The sequence below is a fragment of the Humulus lupulus genome, chromosome 7 (assembly GCF_963169125.1).
Source record: "Humulus lupulus chromosome 7, drHumLupu1.1, whole genome shotgun sequence".
Classification (NCBI taxonomy): domain Eukaryota; kingdom Viridiplantae; phylum Streptophyta; class Magnoliopsida; order Rosales; family Cannabaceae; genus Humulus; species Humulus lupulus.
The window spans coordinates 7,256,169-7,266,240 of NC_084799.1; the positions used below are offsets into that span (position 1 = coordinate 7,256,169).

At 30.7% G+C, this 10,072-nt stretch overlaps 1 pseudogene; it reads left to right on the plus strand.

The window, feature by feature from the left end:
- The first annotated feature begins 205 nt into the window (after nt 1-205).
- Nucleotides 206-9,685, plus strand: LOC133790532 (probable DNA helicase MCM9; annotated as a pseudogene).
- The last annotated feature ends 387 nt before the right edge of the window (nt 9,686-10,072 follow it).

A 10,072-nucleotide genomic window follows, 5' to 3' on the forward strand; every position in this document is an offset into this window, starting at 1 on the left:
GGTGTTTCCCGTAGCTTGCTCTTGCAGGTCAGCCCTCTTGCATGTCTTCCGTAGCTTGTTTTGTTTTGTTATTGCAGTATGGGTTTTGTGTAGATTGTTGCTCTGTTTTATCGAACATTTGTTTCTAATCTGCATTTCTTCTGTATAATTTCGTATAAAACTAGGAGCGAAATTCAGAGGCCAAAACGCGAGGTATGTATAATTTTTCCTTTGCGTTTCCCGCCAAAACCCCATATTTCATCATCGTTGCTTTCGTTTCAATTCACCGGCGATGAGTGATCTTCCGGCCGATGTGAAATCGTTGGCGGCGTTCCTTGTACAGCGCCACTCCGATCAACTCCGCTCCATTGCTCTCTCTACTGATTCTAAGCTTCATTATCCTCTTTACATAGAGTGAAACCCCCAAATTTAAGCTTAATGCTTTTTGTTAGTGATTTTCCTTTTTCTGTTTTTGGTGTGAATTTTGATGATTTTTCTCTTTCTGTGTCCAGTTTTGCTGAGTTAATGGAGGATGATCCTCCTCTGGCTCGTCTTCTCTCAACCCACAGAGTACTTGCGTCTTTTCGACCGGGCGGCTGTTTGGGCTCATGTATGTACCTTTGTGAATTTTTATCACTAGTTCTACGTAAATATAGCTTGACTATAGCGATGAAATTTGACTATAATGGCGATTATGTGTTTGTAGAAAGTCATATTGGGGGATTTGAAAGGTTCTGAAAAAGGAGTTAAGAAAGAGTTCATTCATGTTCGGATTGACATCAGTGGTTCTCCCCTTGAATGTGCTGGTATTGTTCTTTTAAAATTTTAATTCTATTTTAATCGTTTGGGGGAATTTATTTCAAATGGGTGGATTTTTTTATTGCTATAAATATATTTATATACGAAGATTCATATACCGTTGTTGAGTTTCTTTGGTGGTGAATAGATACATTTCCAAGAATTGGGTGCGTGAGAGTGAAGCATAGAGGGATTCTTCTTACTCTCAAAGGGACTGTTATTCGCTTGGGGGCAATCAAGATGTATGAAGGGGAGAGGTGGTATTCATGCCAGAAATGCCAGCATAGGTAAGTCTTCAATTCATGGTTTACAGTACATAACATGACATCCATACACAAAATTCCCTATTTGAATGTCTTAGGACGAGTTTGCCAAATTGATTTGTGGATTTGTTGACACAGAAAAATCTTGGGAAGTACATGTGGGGCTATGTTAATAGTATCATAGTTGATACTTCAAGAGCTTTGCGTTTTTAGTTTTATGTTGCAGACTTGTAGTCAAGGGGTGCATGTTTTAATGATGTCACACACTTTCACATAACAGTTGGATACACTTTTTTTTTTCTTTAATAGTTTATCAATACACATGCTGAGAATGAGGGATGTATCAGGTACAAATGTATATAAATTTTGAAGTTGGCATTTCTAATTAGTTAGAATAATCAAATGTCTACTCTTTTAGAATTTGAAAAGTGACTTGTTTAGAAACAGCTATTTCTGTTTTGTGTATTGCTTTGAACGATGGTTTAATGCCATTTTGATTAGTTTGACAAAGATAATGTGAAATATTTTAATCATGCAGCTGATGGATGATTTTTAAATATATATCGACAAACAATTTGCGTAGTGTGAAGTATTCATTTCATTCATCTCTGGGGTTTATGTGTCTTACTTTGTTGTATCAAAATTAGTTTCTTTTGATGCTGAACTTTGTTTGTGTGCAGCTTCATAGTTTATCCTGAGTTAGAAACTAGAAACTCCATTCAGTTGCCATCTTATTGCGCAATGCAGGTATATATATTCTCCAGCACTAGCTCAACCAGTTAATGTTGCTATGCTGTGACTGTTACTTATAAGATCTTTCTAAGCAAAAAGATGAAAGTATCCTAATATTTTGATTGAACTTCAATTTCAAAGATCATTTGTTTCAGAATTTACATTTTGAAATATAGTATTTTTTGCTTATGTGCTACATGTCTCTTTTGGTACTAGTAGCTTATTTGAGTCTAATTATAGCTCTGGTCCTTTGAACAACAGAGATCGAAATTCTGTGGTGGCACAAAATTCAAATATTTAGAAGGTTCGATAACATGCCATGATTATCAGGAAATCAAACTTCAAGAAAGTACACATGTATTAGGGGTCGGGGCTATTCCTCGTTCAATCCTCGTCATTCTAAAAGATGATCTTGTTGATGTTGTTAAAGCAGGAGGTACCACATTCTTGTGATTTCAGATTTTCAGTTTTCTTGAATTTACTTCCTATTATCACTGATTTCTCGTGTCCTTTTGGGAAACTTCATCTTAGATTACTTCTATTTTCATTGTTTGAAACATCACTATGAATTATTCGGACACTTTTTCTTGCTTTACAGTTATTTGTTTATACAAATTAAAGTATAACTTATTCAGCAGATATCGTAGAACCTCCTTAACTCTCTTAATATCTTCCTGGACTTTAATTCATATCATAAATGATCTTTCAACTTTCTTTTACTATGTTTGATCCAGATTTTAGAAAATGACAATAATGTGGATGGAAAGCACGCCACCTTTCCTTCCCAAATATTGGAAGATTTCTAACTGCTAGACCAAGAACAGTATAATAGTTGATTAATGAGTTTAGGGACTTGTGATAATACAATTTAAACTTCAAGAGAAATTTAATTTTAGAAGTAATTTGTGTCTACCAGTTTGATATATAAGAGTATGAAATTCTGTTTATTCAAATCCAAGGTAGAACTTTTTATTAGCTGGATAAAGAGCAGTCCAAATTTATAGTACCAGTTTCTACAATAAATCAATAAAAATTTATTAGACATGCTGTATAGTTTGATGTTCTCAAAAGTATGTTTGACATTGTAAGTGTTTCCCTATATTGAATCTATCAACTAATTATATTTATATTGTAGGTGAAGTTTCTCAAATATGCTTGATATTTTCCTATTTAATTCTGCATCAGATTTTGCTTTATTATTTATCCTTTTTAATTCTATTGTGTTCATAATGGTGGTAATAATATGTTGCTTTACAGATAACGTTATAGTCACTGGGGTCTTAACTGCAAGGTGGTCGCCTAACTTAAAAGATGTTCGCTGCGACCTTGTTCCTGTGTTGATTGCTAATCATGTGAGGTAAATGTAACAGCTCTGTTTGAAAGAAGAAACATTTTTCATTGTTGGAAGCTGGGGCCCTAGTTTTAGCAGATGGAGGACTTTGCTGCATAGATGAATTTGATAGGTATTTGAGATGCCCCTCAGGTTTCTAATGAAACTACTCTTTCTAGCTTGCAATTATCTAAACCTAGCATACATGATGTGCATCATGATATTATTCCTACTTGTATATACTAGATTTCTTTTCTCAATCTCTTCATCTTTTTTCTTGTTAGAATTGCTTGTAGTATCATTGATATGATATTCTATTTCTTATTAAAGAGATAAAAGCATTAAGGAAAAATTGAAGAGGAATGGACATACAACTCAAAAAATGCAATTAACATTCTCTAGAAACATTCCAATATAATATGCATGAATATATTTTCTGATTTTATGTCAATACATAGAGAAGCCATTTGTTCACATGGTTTCTAAAGCATAGACATTAAGAAATCCTAACTTATTTTTTTTAATCTTTTCATGGAATCTATTACGATGTTTCTGCTTGATAATAATTAAATCAATAATTATATCATCATTGAATTTTTAATTCTGCTTGCTTAATGTGTTTTTTTCCTTTTTTGTAATTAAACCTGTTTTAGTATTTTTACTAGTTACAGAACAGGAAATTGCTTGGATTGTATCATCCTCAATCAATCTAAATGATATTTTCAAAACCATTATACAAAAGAGAATATATCATTTGATGATTTTATTTTAATCTTTTCATAAGTTTCATCTGTTTTTTTGTTCGTGTGAAAATATCAAGTTTAATATCACTTTCTTTAACAGCATGAGAGAACATGATAGAGCAACCATACATGAAGCAATGGAACAACAAACTATAAGTGTTGCCAAGGTAACATTCTTTGATGATCTATGAGTACTGGTGTTTTTGGAAAATTTGTTTTGAAGTTGATAATTAATTGTACTTTAACTGAAACTGCAGCCTATGATAGTGTTTTAGCTTGGTTACAATCATAACAGAAGTTTATGAAAGTCTCATTTGTGGGAGTGGAGGGGAAGTAAAATAGGGCTTCTAATTGTGTTCTCCCCTGATTTGATCTCTGATACTGTCTCCTATTGTTCCCTAGCCCTCTCTAATATGCAGGGTTGACAGTTCAGTGTTTTGAACATTTGCATGATGGGTTATTTTGGTTTGCCGAGATAGAAAGTTCCTGTAATTTATTATCAAATTACTAATTTTTATATTTGCTAATTTGCTTAAGTTGTATCTTTACGTGCTCTTAACAACCCAGTTCATAAATTACATTTCATCATTATTATTAATTGCTGACGTAGTGCTTGAAGTTGTGCTTTCATTATTTTCTTGTTGAATTTCATGTGATTCTCTTACCATGTTCGTGTCAGCTCATTCTAATACTTGTCCCAATACTTTTCTTTAATTCTCCCTTTATTTTCAGGCTGGTCTTGTGACAACTCTAAGTACAAGGACCATCGTTTTTGGCGCAACAAATCCAAAGGGACATTATGATCCTGATCAATGTATTATTTTGATTATGTATATGTATTTACTAATTTTGTTAAATTACTAAATATGAATTTTCCCCAATTGTAGATAACCTTGGTACTTTCTAATGTAATATTTTCAATGAATATGATTTTTTGTTGTGTCAGTCTTTTGTTAGTTATGTTCAAATCTCTTTCTACTGATGATATCTTTATGTCTTTTTTGTTAGCTCTATCTGTCAATACTGCACTCTCTGGTCCCTTATTGAGTAGATTTGATATAGTCCAACTTTTATTTTTGGTTGTTTGAGCTTGCTTGCCATGTTGTTTAGTTTGTTAGTTTATCATACATGTTTGTTTAATATCTATTGACAAATTTTAATTTTGTATTACTCTTTTAAGTATTGATTATATTCTTTAGCTTGGGGATCGAATTGGCAAGGAGCATTGCAAAGGTAATTTGCAAGAGGTACGAAATTTGTTCTTTTAACTCTTATTATTAATATCTTTAAAGTGTTAGGAGTTTGAATATCTTAAATATTCATCCATAGAGAAGTAGGTTCTGAGATTAAAATTGTGTGCTGTGGTGATAACGGAAGGTTGAAAACTTGTGTGTATTAGAGAAGTAGGTTCTGGAAAATTTGTTTGTGTGCTGCGGTGATATAAGGAAGAAAACTTATTGTGTGTTGTTTGAATTTTTTGACTTGGTATTGATAGATGGTTAGGTAAGCTTTTATATGTATAGATTAGATTTTTCATTATATGTATAGATTAAATTTTTCATTTAGTCATATTGTTTTCATTATTTCCATATGTATAGATTAGATTTAATTGCCACAACCCAAGCTAAAATCTTGTCTTTGATCTAAACCCAATTAGTTAGTGGTTATCATTTTAGAATCTGATTTTTAAATAAAATACAACACTAGAATCTCTTGAACTAGCCTTTTATGCACACTTAACAAAAGTAAGTTAAGAAAACAGAAGTAACAAGACCTTTTATTTGGTAACTGATTTCAACAAGCTTCCTTCAAAGTGTTCAATTCTAATGATCTTGCACAAATAGTTCCACTCTTAGAGTCTCAGTATACATAAAGCCTGTCAAAACAAAGTGAGCCATATTAACCATAATAAACCGTACACATTAACACCATTTTGCAAAAGAAAAAAATTGGGCTGAGTTCAATTTATAATTTATCATGTGTAATTATTTTAATTTAACAAATTTTGAGACTTTATAAAATCTATTTGGTTTATTAATTTGGTCCAAAAAATTTTAGGACCATAATAGGCTGTGTAAAAAACACACCAAAAATAAAATCATTTTAGGCATTTTTACTTGGTAAAACGGATACTCAAAGTTGGCTATTCAGAAACTATGGTAAATTCTCATAAATTTTTATCAAATTTTGAAAATTCATACTCACAGCTCTTTTAAAATTCTCCTTTGAAATTTGGCCATTTGATTCTTAAATATTAAAATAATGTATTCTCCAAAAATCATCCAAAAATGCAATGATTTTTCCACCAAAATTATTCTCCAAAATCAGCCATTTACCTCATTTTTTAAATGCTTATCCCAGACTACACACAAATTTTGCAAAGGCTATCGCTTGGTCAATTCAAAACCTTTTTGCACATTTTTACACATTATGGACATCTATACATCCTAGAATGCAAGATAAAATACAAGAAAATTCATAATTAGTTTGACCCATAACTCGTTTAACCCACTAGAAGTCAGCTCCTAACCATTTTCTTACAAAATCAAGATTTTTACATATGGAATGTTGGATTCCATTATTAACAATCATGTAAATTCTTATGCATGTACAATCAGCCATTAATTTAACATCAACACAGTTTCAATGATCAATTAAAGCACAACTAATAATCAAAACATGGCAGCTTGAACAAGAATGCAATTAGCATATTAAGCTTCAATCTTGCTATTGAAGAGTTATCCCTTCCAATTTGGGTGGCTAGACGTTGAACTTATGATCCTATGACCATTAAAATCCAATAATTTTATAAAAATAAAAATTTGATCGTTCTGTTTTACAGCTCAGTAAGTCAGAATACTCTCAGAAACATACTTAATGAATCAATAAACAGAACAAACTAAGAGCACCATAAGGCATTTAAACGAGCTCAAAAGATGGTAAACTTGCTTAAAATTTCTTAGGGGTAATCAGGGAATCCGCATCTTAATAACTTCAGTATATTTTCCCTTATATATATTTCCTTTTATTCTAGGTTCCTTTTATTCTAGGTTGTATTTATCAAGAGAGGCTGCCTTATCAATAATCAAAACATAGCAAATGTAACTCTCTTATTTGGACAGGTTTCAAAGTTAGATTGAAACCAAATAAATTTAGGTTGTTTATAACTAAGTTAGAGTTAACAAATAAAACCACTAACTAGATGAATCAATAGCACTAAGAAGAAACAGAAGAAAGGTTAGTCATAATATACCACAGATAGTACCTAGTCTCAATAGCACCATAAACTAGCAACCTGTCTTTCCAGACTTGTACAAGAATCCCAAAACACAACACTCAGCACAAACACTCAACATTTTGCTACTTTTCCCAGGTCCCCATCCAAAGAACTAATAAAATAGAGAGGATAACTCCAAAAAAATTATAATTTTAATCTCATATAATGGCATGAAAGCCAGCTACTAATATATTCAAGAAAAATTATTTATTTTTAGGCTTTAAATGATCTTCCTATATATAGACAATAATAAATAAATGAGGAGCACTTGTTAATTTAAAACTCATTATAGCAACAGTGTATTCCATCTAGTATTACAATTTATTACTGACAAGTCTAAAAAGAGAATTGTTTCAATTTTTTCTATCACTACTAATATAGTAAAAACTAAAAATTTGTTGGAGTACGAAAAAATAAAATGAAAGTTTAGTAATGTTAAACTATTCCAAAATTTTCATTTATCGAAACCCAGCCAGATTTCAAAATTCAAATACAATGGCAACTACCATACTTTTGTTTTTCAATTACTTTTTACAACTAAGTATATGGTACAATAGTAACATTACCACCTTTCATATGCTGCACAAACTAACGAGCCAGGCATATATTGGAAAATTATCCATGAACTTAATTGTTGTCTTCTAGAAAGCATGATCTGATAAATGTTTAAGCAATATGATCCAAATATTTTAAGCAATTCATTCCTCTCCGGCCTTAGAATGATTCTTCTTCAGTCGCCTCCTCCCCATGTTGCTTGCCCTGATTAACAGCCAAAGTTTTAATGTTTTATGATCCATGAAACAGTACTTATTAATCATGGCAGAAACATATTTCAGTACTCCTAAATACTCGATGAAAAGAAACAATCAGACTAGTACAAAATGTTTTTTCGAACCAGAAGGTATTTTAAACGATTTGAGTAATGAAACCAGGGATTCAAGTAGTTTTACATTGTGCAAGTATGCAAGAGGGAACATGAGCACTTGGCACGCTAGGAGAGGGAGCTCGCTGGGCTTGGGCCAAACGGGCCTGGGAATATTACTTCAAAAATGCTACAATTCCACTATATTTTCAGTTTTACTTCTTGCACTCTTTTGTTCTTTGTTTCCAAGTGCCAAAAATATCAATTAAATCTTAGAAAATAAAACAAACTAAATTAAAATTAAATATTTCATTTATAAATTTAATCATATTAATTTGATGAAAATATAATTAAAACTTAATTTATTTTGACTATTAAAATCAATAAATGTGTATTTTTGGGCACTAATAAATGTTCGTTTCTCATCTTTTATTTTTTTTTCTTCTCATCCTTTTATAATTAATTAATTATTTATAAATATATTTTTTATACAAATTGATATAAATTTCCTTATATTGTTTTTATAATATTTATAATAGTAGGACTAAAACATAGAGTGAGCCCAAAAAAATTAATAAAAATTATATTAATATAATTACAAAACTAGGGTTTTGGGGTTAAAAGTTTTTCAATCTAAGCCTTTTGTGTTTTTGTGTGATTTTGGTGTTTGAGGTATAGATCAAAACTTTACGCCATCTAAGTTACTGTTAATCTTCAGGTTTAGTTCATTTACATTCTTGTTATTCTTTCCTTTTATTTCAAATTCTAAATCGTTATAATGAATTTTGGTTAGGTGTTCAATTTCTTTGAAACTTAAGGTTTTCGGTAAGTTTCTATCTTGATGGTTTAGATATTCTATTCATCTCTTTTCTCTAGAGGACTTATGGTTTCTTTATGTTTGGTTTTAGGAGTTCCAATCCCGCTCTTGTCTCCAATATTTCGGTTTTTGGTAAGGGAAATTGGGTAGTTTAGTATTATGACTAATTAGTTATGTAGTTTATATTTGTATGACCTAACATTTCAGGTACAATAAAGGAGTAAGTGTGTCTGGGTGTGTCTGGACCTAAGGTGTCCAATGATGTATGAAGGACTTATGTCTGGTAGGGCTCGGTTGCCAAAATTTTATGACAGACCTAAGTGATGTCTGGTGTATGACAGACTTATGTCCGGGGCTTAATTGTCACCCATGTATAAACACTTATCTTTTTATTATATTTGACTTGTTATTATGACCTATGACCTATAGTTATGAATATGACTTATGATTTATGATATAATTTAGGTTGTGATATGTCCTAGATTTTATTGTTGTATGATTAGTATAAATAAATTTTGTTATGACCTTTGTGAAATTTATGATATGTTTGATTATATGATTATATGACTAACTTTTGTATGTATTTTTCTTACTGGGCTTAGAAGCTTACTCCTTATGATGTTGTTGTGTAGAAATTTGGTGATAGAAAGGTGGGACCTAAGAGCTTCGTAATGTACTCGTGGGGACCATATAGTCGAGGAAGATCAAGTGGGTCTATTTAATTTTTTTTATTAAAGCCTGTTATGTTTATTTTAAATTTTTATTTAAATGTTGTTCATTTTTATGTTAAAAACAATTATTTTATTTTTGTGAAACCATGGATCCATGTATTTATTTTCAAGTTTTTATTCAATAAAAGAACAATATTTATGATTATAATCAAACACTGTGTTCTCGATAATTTATGAGAAATCAGGGCGTTACAATAATCTATTTGAATCTCTCATTTATATATATATATATATATTTAAGCTAAAGAAATTTTTAATCAAATTAATATGTGTATATATTGATATTTTTAATTGTTAAGATATTCTAGAAAATAGAAAATGAATTAAAAAATTAGATTAAAGGAGAAAATAGAAAGAGTGCTTTAAAGAAATTTTAGAATGTCCATAATCTTCTTGAAACTCTCATTTATATATATATATATATGGGTGCACTATTAATGGTTATTATCCATGGATAGTTACTTCAATACTAACAATTGGACTAATATCAATGGTCTATATTTATAGTTATTAATTAATATTTCTAAAAATAAATTTTGA